The sequence below is a fragment of the Myotis nattereri genome (genome assembly GCF_964212035.1).
Source record: "Myotis nattereri genome assembly, chromosome: 4".
Taxonomy (NCBI): Eukaryota; Metazoa; Chordata; class Mammalia; order Chiroptera; family Vespertilionidae; genus Myotis; species Myotis nattereri.
Genome location: NC_138079.1, coordinates 19475163 through 19491324, shown reverse-complemented (window position 1 = coordinate 19491324; position 16162 = coordinate 19475163). Strand labels below are relative to the sequence as shown.

General features: G+C 34.8%; 1 protein-coding gene across 3 annotated transcripts in view; it reads left to right on the top strand.

The window, feature by feature from the left end:
• CDH12 (cadherin 12) overlaps positions 1-16162 on the top strand; it is a 728469-nt gene that overhangs the window by 577844 nt on the left and 134463 nt on the right. The gene's annotated exons all lie outside the window — the stretch shown is intronic.

Below are 16162 nucleotides of genomic sequence, written 5' to 3'. Positions count from 1 at the left end.
GGCCGACGCTCTATCCACTGAGCCAAACCGGTTTCGGCCCAAGCCTGTTTTAATATGCTACTGAAGATATGTTTTATCTCCATGATAAACTTAATATCTTCTCTACCTTGACTTCTATTGCAATCTGCTGTTTGTTTTATTTTTAAGTTCCTCTAGTGACATAGTTCATTCCTTCTAGCTTTGTAGAAAGCCGCCTATATAACCCGGAGAGAAAGAAAGCTTCAGGAAACCAAAGACCCTGTCTAATCATAGGAATACATACCCAAAACTAGGAAACTGTTTCCTTATTTATTCAACACTTACTTTTTTGAATACTTCTATGTACCAATTATTAAGCAAATTTTGACTTGTATAATTAAAAACGTAAATAATGGGATATTTAAATGAATGATACCCAAGTGGAGAGCATTCTTTCCAAAGTTTATTAGTGTGAGTGAGGAAGCAGTTCTACAAAGTAGACAGGCATATGTAAAGGGCTTCAGTAAGACAAGATCTTGATTTTTAGGATCTGGATGCTCTGGGAGGTTGTAAGCATGAGGGAGAATGCAACAGAAGTCAAGAGTAGATCATGCATGGCCTTGCAGAGTAAGAGAATTGGATGCTATGCTACTGAATATATAGTTGAAACTTACTGACATGGGAATATGACCTAATTGCTGTTTGTTTTATTTTTAAGTTCCTCTAGTCACTCTTTAAAATTACTGTCAGAAGACTGGCTAGGATGGAAGGAAAGATACCAGTTGGATCATTTTGTAGTACTTTAGGCATACAATAATGGTGTCTTTCTTCATGATGGGAATAGAGCAAAAGACAAGGAGATAAAGTCCACATATTATTGGGAAATAAATCAGACTGCATCTACTGAGAGTAATTTACATACATGATATCAAAAGAAGAGAAAAATCAAAACATCATTTGATTTTTAGGTGGCTTCTATGATTTGGTTTTAAATTTAAGTCAACGTTAGATAGTGGGACCAAGAAAATTATGGGATAGGAAGAAGGCATATAGGCCTTAATATTCAGAGATTATTTTTTGAAAAAGTAAAATAGCCAAATTGAATACTTTGTTCTATCAGTTTCATTCATGATATAATAAACTAATCCTCATTTTTAATAGGATGTCTAATTTAAATAGCCACATGGCTATCCTATTTGCTCTAATGACAGAACCAAATTGTCTAGCTGAAGTTAGGATTCATCAAGCCAATATGAGGTTTAGATTGTTTTCACTATTCAGAGGCCATTGACTCACTGTACTCCATTTGAGTAACATTTTTATTTCCTATTTTCCAGTATGTTGCTCTTTTTACTCACATTCTTTTCTTGGCATGTGATTTGCTCACTTGATAAAATGAGATTCTGAGGAGGATCCCTGAGAAACCCTTGGTCACAGCTCTCTGGGCCATTGACTCAGCAGCTTCCATAGTGGCTTCTGCAGCAGACAGGCTTCTGAGGCCTGCATCCGCAGTTCTAAGAAGGGTGTAGGACAAAGAGGCCTTCTTTAGGTAAAATGTTACCATTTCCTCTTATTAAGAAACATGTGTTGAATACATTTGGGGGGTGAGCTCTCATAGCCTCTTTTAGGTTAATCACTCATCAATATTTATCATAAAGAGGAAAGTAGGAGGCAATTTATCTTGCCAAAACTGTGTCTGTTAAGTTACTTTTGATTATGAAGATTGATGCACTTATAACTAGCTTAACCAAGGGAAGCAAATATGTATATTGGAAAAAGCACAATACTTTCTTAATATCCAAGAAAAACAGATAACCTAGACTAAATAATGGTAAGAGCCAAAGCGAACAAAGTCCTTGGTTGAAAAAAAAAAATCAAAGCAGCTCAGATATTCCTGTATCTGTTAATTCTCAATGTCTCACCCTCTTTAACCCTTTCTTTTATTTGCTTCTTTAAGTGCATGGCACTTTGGGCCCCAACGTTTGCATCTTCTTCATTAAATAGAAGGACATTTCTTGAGAGTAGTCTCTTTAGGATCTTGTCCAAAATTCACAGATAATAGAATCTTTCCAAAATTTCAAAGCAAGTTCTTATTATTCAAATAGAGATTGATGACTTTATTCAGCTCATTGCACAGTTAGGAGCATCTGGAGACCGGTTTATTTCCTCAGCAGCTGGATTAACGTTTTTATAGAGTGAGGTGACGTGAGAGATATGGGGCTTTATGGTCTAGCTCAGGTTGTAGTTTTCCTCACCTTCACTGGCTAATGAAGTTGCGGTTGGAACAATTGAATTTGTATAGGTTTTGATGTCTCTTGTGTCTGATCTTTGGTCCAATTCTTTCTGTAAGCTCTCCAGGTTGTTTCTAGTCAAAGTTCAAGGGAGAAAGAGTTGCAAAAGAAGGGTGGTACAGGGACAAAGAGGAGAGAGAGAATAAGAGAAAGGAATCTAGGGTCACTGCAAGTTAGCCTAGGTCTAAGTGCATATTATAGCCCATACTGATCCAGGAGTCCACTCTTGCTCCAGTCTCATTCAGTTGGTGATGGTGGGTCTTAGAGTAGAAACAGATGCTGGAATCTTCCTCTGCATATGACGAGTCAATTTTCATAGGAACAAGGTATTCAGCACAGAGTAAACAAGGTCAATAAATGTGGTTTCAATAACTCCAGTTACTGTCTAAAATACTAACCTCTTTGGCTAACACAATGACATGTCAGTCAGAGTTGTCTATAAGTGCAAGATTTGTTTCAAAGAAGAGTGCAAATTACTGAAGCAGAATTGGTTAAATGCAGGTATTGCTGAGTAAGGTATTCCTACACTGAATGCCAGTTGATCTAGAAAACTTTTAACATCTCATAAAAATTGTTCTATAAAGGCAAACTGGAAAAATTGCAAATTACTTGGCTTGTGCAAGCCTACATGCACCTGACTGCAATGACTCTGTTAGGATTAGCAAGCATCACAAAAGTGCTCCGTTCACACTTTTAAACAAGTGTCTCCATTACTACTGACAACCTAGGAAGATCACATACTACAATCTGGGGAAACTTACATGGGTTCTTCCATTTTGCAATATAATCAGTGACCCCAATATCAATGAACAGCAATTTCAAAATAATGACATATACAATTAATCTGATTCAGTCTAGCTATTAGCAGTGGCCAAACCTTAAGAGGAAATTATCTTTATGTAATTCTACAGAGAATATTGTATAATGGGCACTCTACCACATAATGAGATTTGTCAGTGGTCGGCAAACTCATTAGTCAACAGAGCCAGATATCAACAGTACAACGATTGAAATTTCTTTTGAGAGCCAAATTTTTTAAACTTAAACTATATAGGTAGGTACATTGTTTTTAATGTAATTAGGGTGCTCCTAAGGCTTAGGAAGAGCCACACTCAAGGGGCCAAATAGCCACGTGTGGCTCGCGAGCTGCAGTTTGCCGACCACGGGAGATGTCTAGCAAGTAGGGTGCTATTATACAAATTCCTCAATCCATTTACCTTTAAAAAACTAATCACACATTGTAGCTATTTGATAGATCTTTTCAAGTAAGTTTGCCCTTTTTTGACCATCCATGAACATTACATATGATACTGTAAGCTAAATGAGTATATACTGATTATTTGCTTTAATCTCCAGTATAATGATCTGTTCACTGTGAAAGAACAAAGTTGGAAAAAGAATATATCCAACATTTCACTGGGACTCTTTAAAGCCACAGACATTATATCATGAATATGTATGTAAGTCGCTGAAAGCCATTGTTGTCTTAATATGCATGGATGATATAATAAAGAGCATGATGGACATGGGCTTCAAACCATGTCTGAGCAAGAGATAATGGTGACATTTGTCTAAATGTTGCATATATTCAACACATTTAGACAGATTTTATTAATGCAAATCATTTCCAGAGAATCACTGTTCAGTTTTAGAGATAAAAATGTAAAATTTCAATTCTCTGGTTGAATTACATTTCCCTCATGCTATGTTAGCACTAACTTTCAAAAAATTGCTGCAATATGTATATCTCTATTTTGTGATAAGCTACTATATTCTGAAATTTAAAATGTTATTTTCAGAGCAAACAATACAACAGAGTAATGTGTACTGACCACTCACTAAATATTTTTTTAAGTAGGAAAGACAGTATGTCAAAGACACTCTTTTATCTTTGCAATGAGCTTGAACTGCAGTTAGTTAATGTCATCTTCTAATTAAACAAAATCAACTGTGAGAAAATTAAACAAATTGATTCACAATTAACGGTTGAGCAAACACTTCTACAGTTTTATCTCTTGCTTTAAGCTTTTGGAAAGTTTTCCATTATTTTTGCTTCCTTAAATTTGCATTGAAGGTTATCATGATATTCATGAATGAGCTTATAGTTATAACATTTTACTTCAGCTACATTAATTCAGTCTTATATATACATATTTAAAATTTGAAATATTCTGCATAAATATGATATATTTTATAGTGCATGCATCTTGTACATTTTTTTCTGCTGAAATTCAGTACCATCAAACATAGACATGTTTGGGACTATACCATAAGATTTTGAAATGGTCATGATGTGCTTGTTGTAATTTTTTAAAATAAATGGTTCCATGGTAGGCCAGGTAACTTGGAAGGCAAATGAATGATATTATGAATAATATAGACTTTTCTTACATTGTGAATTGTTTCCGTCTATGCTTCTGTTTGCATTGTAGGATGACTCTTTGCATGCTGTTATTTAACACCAATCCATCCATAGCTAGCACAAATTGGCCTGACCTATCTTAAATGAGCCAGTTACATGTAACTTGTACCAATAACAGAAGGATTTTTCTATCAACCATTATTACATATTCAATAGAATAAGCACACGTACACACATTCTATGTAAAACCTAGATATATTAAGTCATTTAATATAACTGAGATATAATATGTAAATATATGTGTATATTATATATACATCCTGAACATTTCTATTTTTAAATCAACATGTACTCAGTGAATTTTCGTTATTTTCCAAACATAAATGGTATTGAGAGGAGTGAGAAATAGGATTAGGCAGACAGAGCAAGGAGTGGAAGGAAGGAGGAAATATGGACGTGACCTTTGGAGCCAGCTAAAACTGTTACAGGATTCCAGGGCAGGAGGAATAAGGAAACTGAGACAGGAAAGTTAAAACAAGGCCAAACAGTGTGGGCGATTTGCAGCCAGCTTGGAACTAACAAACTCTTATCTTTCCCAGCCAAGGACCCAGGAGCAAATGGTTAAAACAACAACAACAACAACAACAACAACAACAACAACAACAACAAACCTCCCTAATGAGAGAATAGAAAGGGAAAAGGTTAAGGGGAAAAAGGGGGGCAGTTTTACTCCCTAAGCAGAGAAGCCAATAGTCTCAAAGGTTGGTAAGAAAAAGTTGCCTGGTGCTTCTCATGAATCTTGGGAAGCCATAACAAAGTACAAGGGGACCTTGAGCATGAATCTGTACCAAAACAGTCAACAGAGGAATTTTGAAGCCTATGGACAGGAGGGTATATGATGCCTCGAAACCCCACCCGGCCTGCTCTTCAGATTAGCTGAGAGTCCGTCTGTGCTTCATAAGCCAGATGTATTGGTTTGCTTGCTTTGCTTTTGCTTTTTTTCAATAAAGGTGCATGCTTTAATTGTTTTAACAAATTGGCTTTTCACAAGGCAGTCAGGGTCTCTCATAAATTCATTTATATGAGAAGACAAGGATGGAGGCTTGGGACAGCCCTCTGCTGCTGGTTCAGGGGGCTGTCCTAACTTGCAACCCCTCTCTGGTGTCAGTGGCAGGTGCCTATAACAGTATTATGAGATATTCCAAGCAAATATGAGACCAGAGTGCTTCCCTTGTTTTATTTGCATATTATTAAGGCAGATCCTTTCTTAAGATATAGAATCCTTTTTCTTTCTTTACTTCACTATTCTTTCTAGAAGCCGATACTGAAAAAAGAAGTATATTCAAATAAGAGAAACTTAAAAATGAGATTCACAAAAGATATCTGGGCCACCTCAAAAAATATATTTGTAATATAAACATTAATTAGTTTTTGGAAAAACGATAATCAAAAGCTTTAAGTTTTCACTCACAGGATCTTACTACCAAGTTTTTTGTTTGTTTGTTTGATTGTTTTGTTTTATTTCTTTATTCTAAAAAAAAAATGCTAAGAAGTGGGAACTTAGCCTGTATTCCTTTTATGGATAACTATCACAGCCAATATGAGAAGTCATAATACTAGAGACTCTTAAGTACTTCATGTGTTATGGAACATTGCATAGATGTTTATTGGGATTTACACTCCATCATTGTCTGTTTACTTATTTATAATTTTAGCATTTAAGAGCAAGCATGCATGATCCTCTGGATGAATTCTTAAAATTTCAACACTTTGCTTTGGCATATCCATATAATTTGGTCACCTCTCCTGACACCTTGTAAGTTGGTATGAATTGTAGCAAAATTTCCATGTGAATAAATCTATCAAATAAGGAAAACACTGTACTTGCATTTACAGGTGACATTTGTTATATAAAAATAGGATCAGGGCTACTTAGGAATTTAAAATAACTAAAACCAAGTAACAGTTCATGGACATTAGTTTATTTCCCACATGAAAAAAGGGTAGCATTGTTATTTTCATGCAAAGCAGAGAAAATAGTTTGAGAGTAATGAAATAACCTGCTCTATGTCACATATCAAGCTAAGTAGCAAAGGCTACACTAAAATTAAGATTTTTCTGTCTCCCTCCCCATTCTCTATTTTTTTGCAACTATTTTTATTGATTTCAGAGAGGAAGGGAAAGGGAGAGAGATATAGAAACATCAATGATGAGAGAGAATTATTGATCCACTGCCTCCTGCAGGACCACACTGGGAATCGAGCCTGCAACCCAGGCATGTGCTCAGAATCTAACCATGACCTCCAAGTTCATAGGTCAATGCTCAGCCACTGAGTCACATTGTCCAGATCCCATTCTCTATTTTTAAATGTTATATGACCCAAACGAAGTCAGTATACTATATTAACGATACAGAATCATCTTTAATACTTTTATGCCACTAAGGTCTATTATAATTCTCTATGGAATTGCACATAGACATTTTAGCAGTTCTGAAAATCATCAGGGTAAAAGCTTTTTGCCTATAACTAGCTGTCAACTGAGAGACAAACAAATTTAACTCTGAAAATAGAAGAAATATATGGTGTAAGTTGGAGAGACAATGATGAACTTTTCCATTCTGCTTATATATCTCAATAGGTATTCAAAATATATTAATTCATCATTTTCTCTTTCATATCACAAATCAATTATTCTCCTTGTCAGATTGAAATGAAGTTTTTAAATCTACGAACTTTTCCAACTATTTGAGATCTATATTACAGTAAAATGCTAAAAACTTTTCATCTTTCTCTTTTCTTTTGATGTTTAAAAATATAGTACAAACACCGGAAAATGGAATTTGCATGTCATTGCATACCTAGTGTGGCATTTGCTGTTTAAACAGAAGCTCAAAAAGCAGACATTTTCTGACATCTCTAGATTTTAATAATTAAAATAACTTTTCAAAAATACAATGTATATTTTAATTACATCAATATTTATAGACATTTTGAATACAATTACTTTTGAAACCATTAATCTGTATTTTGAAAATAGAGACTTGGCTTTATTGAGATGAAAACCAGCCTGGATTATAAACTCTAGTAGTTCTTTAAAAGAAACAAAACATATTGACTTTGTTTTTCAGTCTCTAATTTTCTTTATTTGGTAAACAAATTTATGTTCTCTCTCTCTCTCTCTCTCTCTCTCTCTCTCTCTCTCTCTCTCTCCACATATATATATATAGATAGATAGATAGATAGATAGATAGATACATATATAGATAGATAGATAGATATAGATATAGATATAGATATATATATATGAGATATATATGAAAAGTAAAATACTGCATGCAGTTTGATAGTATGTGAAAGAATGAGATTTAAATTGCATAAGATTATTAATCTTTTTTGCATATTTGCTTATTTTATGCATTTTCAGGAAGGGTTAATATATCTTATAATTGCATATACTTTTTCAAAATAAAATAAAATAAAATTAATTGACTGAGGACATTAGACTAGAAGGAAAATTAAAGTAAGAAAAAGTTTATGAAATCATGGATTAAGTTAGTATACAAAATCCAAGCCAGGAAAAATTATTTTCTGAAAGCAGGTTTCACAGGAGGTTTTAAGATTGCTATCTGCTTTTAGAAAATCTGACACAGTTATATGTTCAGACTTTCCAGAAGTTAACCGTGAGCTGTTCACACATGCACATGTGCACACACAATTGTTTTTGCTAAGTAAAAGGACAAACTGTTCCTTTAAGTCAGATAAGAAAAAATTCCCCATTAGTCTTTTTGAAGAGGGTACCCAGTAATGAAAACAATGATCATCAACAATATCCTTGTGGTTAAGACACTTTAAGCAAATATATATTTAGTAGAGGCCCAGTGCTTGAAATTCTTGCATGGGTAGTGTCCCTAGGCCTGGCTGGTGATAAGGGCTGATCTGTGAGCCGATCTGTGGGGCAACTGGCTGGGCGATCAGGGGGCCCCTGCTGGCACCTGCTTTACCTGGCCTGGCGCCACCCGCTTGCCACCTACCCCCCCCCCCCCCCCACTGCTGGTCGGGGCCTGCAGGCTGGGGGCATCTCCTGTGTTGAGAGTCTGCCCTCTGGTGGTCAGTGCGCATCATAGCAACTGGTTGATTTGCATATTAGTCTTTTATTATATAGGATTATAACTAATCTGGTAAATTTTAAAGAGCATTTTCTTGTAATGTCCCCCCTTATGTCTGTTAAAAACACTTTGTAAAAGCATTTCTATAAGATGTAGATTTTATATGGTAGAGAATTAGTGTTCTATGCTGGCATAACTTATTCTAAAAAAGAATTTCCAGTATCTGGAAGAAAAGGTTGGCCCACTGTCCTTCAAGCAATCCTTCTTAAATGCTGCTTATCTTCACTATCCTTCCCAGATACACAGATGGGAGCATGTTTGTGATTATTTCCCCTGAAAAGGAACTAGAGTGCAGGGAGTTGTTATTGAGGATTAATTGCCAATCATATACTTGAAAGTTAATCCAGGGCCTGGTGAGGACATATTTATGATTCAAAAGGTAATTTCGCCTCTGCTCACAGAGCAACTTCAAAGAGTCCTCAATGGCAAGCATTCCTCATAGACCTTTAGTATATGAAGGAGTAGGAATTAGGCCCAAAATTCTGAAGCAGAGACACAAAATATGAAAGTCTCTGGGGAGATGGACGTACTCACACATATCAAATGATATGTGTATAAATTTAGACAGTACATTAAAAGAGACTTATAGGAATAGCAAAGATGACAGAGAGCATTGCTGTTCCAGGGCAAGGAAAATTTTGATATTGGGTATAAATGAGAATAGTAAATTTGTAATAAACCAGAGATAGGCAATTCTGTTTCCTTATCCATGACTGGATAAGCAGAAAGTGGGAGTAATAATGCATTAGCAGTTTGCACATTTTATTCTGAAAACTATCAGGGAAAATTAAAAGGGCAAGAGATCAGCTAAGATATAATTGGTTCTGGGGGAAAAAAAGCAATAGAGTTCCATGAAGCAAAGAGCATTCATGATTTGGGTGAAATGGGGCTCTCACCCAGAATAAAAGCCTTGCTAAGTCAACCCTGGTTAAATTCAAGACTCATGAACTACACAAAATTAAAAGGACAGGGATTAACAGCCATAAATATTTAGTCCAACCTTCTCCAGGTCAAAGGAAAAAGGAGAAAAAGGTCTTTTTGTGAAAACTTGCATGGACAGAGAGTGAAAAGGAAGGGGAACATTTATTAACTATTTATTTTATTAGCTTAAGATGTAGTCACATTTATACATCATGAGAATTTCAGAAAATGCTAGGCTAATACTAACACCACCCTCCATGATGGTAAAGTCATACTTGAACAAAAGTGTAAAAGAAAAATAATTAAGATAAAAACTTAGCATATACACTAGTGCACTTCATGGTCTTAGTCAAAGAGCCTACATTATTATTTTAAATTGAGTGTATTAATAAGGATCAAAGCTGTGAAAGTGAATGACATTAATGAATTAAGAGGAGAAGGTGGCCTCAAACACGGTAGGTGGAGAAAGGTGAACTATAAGCCTGGAAAGGAAATGGATGAGAGCTTCAAATGGGTAGAAGGAAAACCAGGTCAGTGTACTAGCAGTATCTCAAAAGCCAACAACAGACGATTTTAAAAATTAAATGGTAAACAACATCAAAGGCTGTTTGAGGAGGACTGAAAACTTTTCCACAGGGTTAAGCCAGTCTGAGCACATGGATAACCATATTGAGCAGCCCAGGTAAAGGAATGTGCTAGAGGCTCTAAGTGAGCTCAGCAGATTTAAAATAACCATCGCAGAGAGTAGGCGAACAAGTTGACCAGATGCACAATTTAGGTAATTTAAAAAAACATTTGGAGTAGTAATTAATTATGCATGCATTAATTAACTTAACAAGTATTTTTTTTTTTTTTTGGATAATCCTAGTGATCAAAGCATCCAGTCTTCTGGATGGTTGGGGCACATTTGCATATAAAACAGACAATATCCCTGTCTTTTAGAAACTACAGTCTAGCAGGGTGGTTAAAAAAAAGAAGAAGATAAATGAATGAATGAACGAATGCCAAACAAAAGGTGTATGTTGAAAGGTGACCAGTGTTATTTAATAAACAAGTAGACCAGAGTGAGAAAGATCAGCAGTGTTTGAGATGGATTTGACAAGATTCTTAATATTGGTGCCATATGAGCAATGGTATGGACTACAGGAAGTAAGATTTGGTCATGTGGACAGCTAGAAATAGCACTCTAGGCAAGCAAACAGCCAGTGCAAGTTCTGTGAGTTGGCAGGTTTGTGTGTATGGAACCCAGGGAGGCAGAGGAGCTTGATTAGAGACAAGGTTAAGGAAAGAGTGAGAATGGACTGTAGGGGTCCAAAATCAGAGGGTCTTGAAAACTATCACAAGGATTTAGCTTTCACTGAGTGAAATAAGAGCCATTTATATTGGCCACGATGTACTTTAGTCCTTGCCTTTCTCCAGTAGTGTTCCATTTGTGGATCACATGCACTGATAGTTGGCATTACAATAGGTTTTCACAGTTATTACAAAAAGGCAGAGTGTCAAAAGAATTGATGTTTGACAAGTGTCTTATGAAAATGCAGGACCATATGTCTCAGCTTGGAAATGAACAGAGACAAGAAACGAATGATTGACTGTACTGAAAGAAAGGAGAGGAAAAAACTGGAATGGGGAATTTGATGAGGATATTGTAGTTTTCATTCACTGATAAAAAAATAAATATGTTCAGTGTAGTCCCAGAATTCAAGGTATGTTACTGTGTGTGTGTGTGTGTGTGTGTGTGTGTGTGTGTGTGTGTGAGCAATAGATTATCTGGTTCTTAGTCAAATTCTTACCATTTGAAAACGCATTTATTACTTCAATGTTCAGGAAAAAGAGGAGAAAAAAAGATGACTTAGCCAAAAATGTTTGAACACAGAATGATGCTTTTAATAATACATTTCAAAAAGAAACTAAATATTATATTTTTGGATTTGGTTTCAAATAAATCTAAATCATTTTTTTGGCCTACTGGCCATTCATTCATTCATTGACTCATAAAACTAAACGACAACAACAATAAAAACCATTTATTTAGCTACTAAGTACAAATAATTAAGCTGCATATTGGGAAATATTACCTTTAAAATTTTTAAGACACTCACAGTCTGGAGATAAGGATAACTTGTGTATAACTAGTGGAGGTAATAATGTGTAGTTGATAGAGACAAACACACCAAGGCATGGGAGTGAATTAGAAGGATTGGACAAAGATGCTAAGAGGATACAATATTAAAAGATGGGTTACCAGGTAGAATATTTTATTAGAAAATGCATCTTTCAGGACTATGTACCGAAATAAAGAAATGATAACTATGACATGTTACTTAAAATACATGCATTGAACTACACCGACACAGAATTTTAAAAATAAAATCAAATGCATTCACAGAATTCTATATCGGTAAACTATTTTGTTAGGAATAAGCTAAACTAAAATGTATTCTCATTTACCTTAAATAGCTAAGACAAAATTATGGTTTAGGGGGACAGGTAAAAAAGAACTAAAGTTGCTGTATTCTAGACCTACTACTCTAATTTTGAGCTGGTTGGATAATATGGTACTTTTCTAGAAGGTCAGGTACTGATTTTATGATTTGCTGTTTAAATACATGTTTTAATTTATTATTTCCACATTTATTTTTCATGTGGCAGTCAAGTATTTTTCCTTTATGACACATATGTCAATTACCCACATTGGGAGAGCTGGCAGCACTGGAATTATTCAATGAAATTATTATTTCCCATAGTGCTCAGAAGGTCAACCCACTGTGAATGCAACCAAATCTATTTCAAAAGTTGATTTCCAGTAACAATATTTATTCTGACATATTCTCCTTGGCAATAGAATCATGATTAAATGAAATTGTTAGCTTCTAAATTACTGGACTTGTAAAAGGAATATTTACTTAGAGTGTTAAGGATTGGTTTTTAAGATTGTTTTATTTACTTTGATAATGTGACAGCAACGAAAGAAAAAATACTCATATTTTCATTAACAGTGAAATCTGACTGCATTTATTAATTTTAGTTAAATAAGCCCTTGATATTCTCTGCAACTAACACATTATTCACATCAATACTTAGAGAAAATGTGAAGATTACAGTTCTTTTATACATATTTAATATAAATATATCATTCTAAAATGTTATCTATAATATAAGGCAAGGGTTATTCATAAATTTATAGAAGCAAATTCCATTCTTTGACTGGCAGTAAGATCCCTTAACACTCATATAGTTCCCACACAGGTACCATTAAAATGAAAAATGCTCACTTTTTAGGCATATGTATACTAAATCAAAAGCTCATTTTTTGTTTTAATATTTTTCTTCAACTTTATGATATTATTTTTGAAAGCACAATTAATAATGTTCAAACAAGGCCAATCAGATACCCGTCAGTTATGAATGTGTTTTAAACTTTTTCTCAGGGTGCTCAATAAATAAATACTTCTATTTGTATACACTTTGAATCAGCTTTCACAGAATCATACTTTAATCAGAAAATATGAGCTTATGTGATGTTAATTATATTGATTTTTTTCAATATTGCTGTGCTCACTAAATCTTGTTTCTATACGCTAATGAAATATTTTATTTCATGATGAGTCTCTGGGCTAGTAGAGAAACATGAAATGTTATGGACACATTTTACATAATATTTTGTATTATAGTAATTGACCACATGCTTCTAAATGAAAATTACTATGTCCAAACATATTACATACAGATGCTCAAACATACAGCTTAAAACTAGATAATTTGTAATTGATTTGATAGAATTTTAATTACATTGCAGAAGGATATGGAAAAGAAATTTAATAAAGAACTGATTATCATTTTAAAACGTAAATTTTGCCTCGTCGGTGTGGCTCAGTGATTGATCCCAGACACTAAGAGGTCACAGGTTCTATTCTTGGTCAAAGCACATGTCTGGTTGCAGGTTTTATGCCCAGCAGGGGGCGTACATGAGGCAGCCCATAGCTGTTTCTCTTTCATCGATGTTTCTATCTTTCATTCCCTCTCCCTTCCTTTCTCTAAAATCAATAAAAACCTATAAAGTACAAATATTACATTTTTAAAAATATAATCAAACAAGGAATATGGCATTATTAAACACCAGTTTCAAAACAATTTTATGTAAATGAATATACAGACCTGTTTTCTGATTTGCAGTAGAAGGTAGCTCTGTATTTTTATTATAGATAATTCCCGTTGAGTTTTATGTCTTAAAATTCTTTACAGAACAGCTGTTTTATTATTTACCAGGGGCCCGATGCATGAAATTCGTGCAAGGGGTTTGGCCCTCGCGGCCCTGCTGCCTCGAGGCCCTGCCCCCTACCCACTGGTCCTTCCAAAAGGTCGTTCTGCCATCTGGTCTAATTAGCATATTAGCTCTTTATTATATAAGATCAGAGAGCTCTTAAGTTTTCTTTGAATGAGATATTTATTTAGAAAAACATACAAAGAGCTCAATCAAACATGTTTAGAACATGTCGATGTTATATTAATCAATTATTTATAGAGCAAATTAAATGAGTTTAAGATCTTTTCTCTTGTATATGTTTACAGAGATTTGATTCTTACTATGAATTGGAAATAATTTTTACAGACATAAATACTGTTGCATGAAGAAAAATATCTACTAAGTTAGAAACTGTAACCTTCCAAACAAGTAGAGATTTATGTTTCTTGTATTAAAAAAACACCCAGAGATAAATATCTTGGGTCTGGTCCAGCAAGTCCAAGATAACATTAAAAATATCCTTTTAATTTTCCAATTCATCACCTTAAACTTTCTGTTTTCTCCTTTATGCTCATAAAGTAGTGTCTATGTATCTAGCCATTATGTCAGCAATATATGGGAAAAGGGAATGAAAAAATGAAAGAAAAGCAGCAAAAAGTACATACCAGATGAGTTTGATCATTTAAAAAAAATTTCCTAAACATCACCAAAGGTTTTGTTCATGTTTGTCTCATTAGCCAAAATGGAATCCCATATCTACCCTTGGCTCTGAAGTACTATGGGAAGGTGAGCATTTTAATTAGGCAAACTGCTAGCCAAGACACAGCCCATTGATAATAGATTCCATGGCTATGGAAGGATTATATTAATAAAAATGAAGGGGAAATGAATATTAAATAGGCCACTGGCAGTGACTGCCATACTCATCAACTTTGCAATCAGATCCAAAAGGCAAACTGAGATATTGTCAAAGGGATTGCTAATTATAGACATTCAGGTAGACTTAGTAAAATCGTAGATAACATATCTCACCGTATTTTGCTCTGGAGTAATAGTTTACTGAAAGCTGCAAGACAAAGATAGAAAATTTATTATATAACTGCATTTTACTCCCTATCTTCTAGCTATGTAGGATTGGGCAAGATATTTAATATTTCTTGACATTTGTTTTCTAATTTATTCAATAAGAGAAATTTTAGAGGGATCACATTATTTTGTGTAGAGTAGCTGCACACATATCAAATGACTTCCCATTTTTCTCAAAACTCATGTAATTAGTAATGATTTTTAATGACTGAATAAAATTTCAGAAATAGGAACTCTCAATGAAATTTTCCTGATTGTCATTTTTTCTAATGATGTAAGAAAACAATTCTCAGTAAATAATATGTTGGGATTAAGAACAGCTACAGGTCTGTTTTAAGCTGAGTAGGTGTTCAATAAAGTGTTAATACACTTTTATAGGCGAGCGATATAGTAAAATGAATTGTACATTGACTGCATTTATATGTATGTCAGGAAAAACATTCCTGCATTATTCTGGCCATCATTTGGGCATGGAATGTAATAATCTTTGCTGCTTCTATATGGTGAGATGCGAGGGTCCTCCTGATTGATGAAATATTTCCAATCAGTAATACCTGGCACATTATGACTAGAGATTTGAGTCAGCAATAATTAGATCACTTTATGCTGAGAAACAGTCATGGTGATGGACAGATTTTTGAGTTGCCAAAGCAAGAATCAGGAAGTCTGGCCCAGCCCCTTTTCCTCTGGTCTTGGTTAACCAGCTCCGAGTGCATGCCTGTGTCTAGTCTTCCTACTCAATCAAAGATTTACTCATACCCCATGATCTATTTTGTCTTGCAGAAAACCCTTGATCTCAGGCAAATCCCAGTACACATAGATGTGGGCTCAGGCTATCAATCTATAATAATAAACACGTAATATGCTAATTAGACTGGGAAACCAAATGACCTTCCGGACATCCTTCCGGATGACCGGGGCTGTCAGGGCCGAGGCAAGCCCCCGCAGCTGCAAGGGCCAAGTCCCTTGCACGAATTTCGTGCACCGGGCCTCTAGTATAGAAATAAACGGACAGAAGAACATTAAGCATAAGAAGAAGCAGAGGGCAGGGTTTGACCATGACTAAACTGCAGTAATAATAGCAAAGAGCAGATTTATTCCAGTCACGATGGGGACAAGAAAGTAGGCAT